This window comes from Scyliorhinus torazame, chromosome 18 (genome assembly GCF_047496885.1).
Source record: "Scyliorhinus torazame isolate Kashiwa2021f chromosome 18, sScyTor2.1, whole genome shotgun sequence".
In the NCBI taxonomy this organism is placed as follows: Eukaryota; Metazoa; Chordata; class Chondrichthyes; order Carcharhiniformes; family Scyliorhinidae; genus Scyliorhinus; species Scyliorhinus torazame.
This window is the reverse complement of record NC_092724.1, coordinates 138304445-138307570: the sequence shown is the minus strand read 5'-3', so window position 1 is coordinate 138307570 and position 3126 is coordinate 138304445.

Below are 3126 nucleotides of genomic sequence, written 5' to 3'. Positions count from 1 at the left end.
CCATGTTTACTGCTTCAATTTGTTTAATTACAGTGATGTAGCTCATGTTCTTGGGAAAACTATAGTTGAATGTTTGGTTTCTAAAATGAATGGCCATGTCCAGTTTGAGTTTGCATGCTATCATAATCAATTACATTTGTTTTTAGTGCTCACTGGATTAACCTTTAGCAGGGCACATTCTAGGCCAATTCCATGCCTTCCATCACAGCCCAATCAGTACCCCCGTGGAAGGGATGTGACAATTATCTCCCAGTCCCTTTCAAATATGCTCCATCATCTGATGGTGTCCCATAACTGGTCTCTCTACAACTTTGATACTTTCATGACCCATCAAGTCTCCATCAGTCCGCCAACCAGGGAGGTAGCTTTCACAGGTACATTGGTAACACCTAACGTGACTGCTCCACCCTCAACAAGACTATTACTATGCTATCTAATCCAGTCTTAAACCATAATACCTATGAAATGACTTATTTGAATGCAATTCCCACTAGCCTACCTTCCTTCATCTTTTGCTAACTCTTGTTAACCTAAAACTCGGCAGCCCCCTTTTGCACAACATCCACACCACCATCATCATGGCTGTTACCAAACTATATTTTTGAAGTCCTGTCATATAGGGGCTGGTTTAGCACACTGGGCTAAATAACTGGCTTTGAAAGCAGACCAGGGCAGGCCAGCAGCACGGTTCAATTCCCGTACCAGCTTCCCCGAACAGGCGCCGGAATGTGGCGACTAGGGGCTTTTCACAGTAACTTTGTTTGAAGCCTACTTGTGACAATAAGCGATTTTCATTTCATTTCATGTGCTTCGATTTGGTAGCCCTCACACTTGTATGCCTCTATATGATTACTGCTTAAATGCTTTCATTCCAATCTTTCCATATAACTCCGATCTGAGACACTGCAATGAGTCTTGTAACTTGCCTCTGACATGCCATCAGTGCTGGAATAAGGGCGACACTGTGGCACAGTGGTTTGCACATTCTCACTGCGTCTGCATGGATTTTCTCCGGGTGCTCAGCTTTCCTCAGATGTGCCGTTTAGGTGGGTTGGCCATGCTAAATTGCCCCATAGTGTCCTAGGTGAGATTATGGGTTTGTGCGGGAGTGGGCCTAGGTAGGGTGCTTTTTCAGAGGGTTATAGAATTTACAGTGCAGAAGGAGGCCATTCAGCCCATCGAGTCTGCACCGGTCCTTGAAAAGACCACCCTACACAAACCCACACCTCCACCCTAGCCCCGCAACCCAGTAACCCCACCTAACCTTTTTTTGGACACTAAGGGCAATTAAGCATAGCCAATCCACCTAACCTGTACACATTTGGACTGTGGGAGGAAACCGGAGCACCCGGAGGAAACCCACGCAGACACGGGGAGAACGTGCAGACTCCGCACAGACAGTGTCCCAAGCCGGGAATCGAACCTGGGACCCTGGAACTGTGAAGCAACTGTGCTAACCACTGTGCTACCATGCCAACTCGATGGACTGAATGACCTCCTTCTGCAGTGTAGGGATTATGATCACTCTTGCTTTTCAGAATCCAGAATTGGATGTAGATTTTCTTAGTCATTCATGGCATGTGGGCCTCGCTGGCTGGGCCGACATTTATTTCCCATCCCTAATTGCCCTTGAACTGAATGGCTTGCTAGGCCATTTCAGAGGGAATTTTAAAGTAACCCACATTGCTGTGGATCTGGAGTCACATGTAGGCCAGACCGGGTAAGGATAGCAGATTTCCTTCCCTACAGGACATTAGTGAACCAGATGAGTTTTTATGACAATCGACAATGTCATGGTCATCAAACAACTAAGAACAAAGAAAATTACAGCTCAGGAACAGGCCCTTTGGCCCTCCAAGCCTGCACCGACCATGCGGCCAATCTGAACTAAAACCCTTCCGGGGACCATATCCCTCGATTCCCATCCTATTCTTATATTTGTCAAGACGGCCCTTAAACTATCACTATCGTATCTGCTTCCACTACCTTCCCCGGCAGCGAGTTCCAAGCTCCGACCACCCTCTGTGTAAAAAACTTGCCTCATACATCTCCTTCAAACCTTGCCCCTCACACCTTAAACGTATGCCCTCATGATTAGGCTTTTAATTCCAGATTTTCTAAATTGAATTTAAATTTCACAAGCTGCCGTGGTGGGATTTGAACCTGGGTCCACAGAGCATTTCTCTGCGTTTCTGGGCTACTAATGCAGCGACACTATCACTACACCAGCAGCTCTCCCAGAGGTATTGCCTGACCATGATTTGATCATGTTTTCCTCTAACTTGTATTCTACTGTTTTGGCTCTGTCGATCAACATCCTTTTAGCATTGTTGATTGCTGCACTGCATTTCCTGGATGTAGTTAGTGTGTGTGCCTAGATGTCTACATCTCTTTTAACGTCATCCTTATCTATGCAATTTGCATGTTGTTTTTCTTTCCATTGTGTAGCATTTTGCACATATCTGCATTAAATTTCACCTGCCATTGTCCTGGCGACTTGAATATTCTGTTCCTCAGTATCCCAGCTGGACGGATGGTGTCCCCCCCCGAACCGTGTACGAGCCTACGTCAGACAGCTCACCTCAGATGTGCAGCCTCAGTCTAGCAATGGGTGCGTGTGTGTGTGTGTTGGGGAGGGGTGTTGACAGTGGCAGCGAAGTCTGCCCCAAAGTGTCCACGTATTGACCGTGGCATGGATGGTAGCTTGGCGATAATGCTTCTGGACTGGAATAATGCTTCAGAGACATGAGTTAAAGTGTGATTAAAATATAATTAATAATGATTATCAAATTACTGGATTGTTATAGCCCCATCTCATTCACTAATGATCTTAAGGGAAGGAAATCTGCCATCCTTACCCGGTCTGGCCTACATTAAACTCCAGATGGATGGTTCTTAATTGCCCTCTAAAATAGCAAACCGAGCCACAAGGTTGGATCAAACGGCTACAAGGAATAAGACTGGGTGATCGCACATCGCACCACCTTCCCAAAGGCATTTAGGGATGGGCAGTGAATGCTAGCCTAGCCAGCAACCCACATCCCAGGAATGGTATTTCTTTAAAAATAAACCAAATCATTAAAACTTGGACCACAGACCTTATTTTAGTTCTTGAAATCTAAGAGC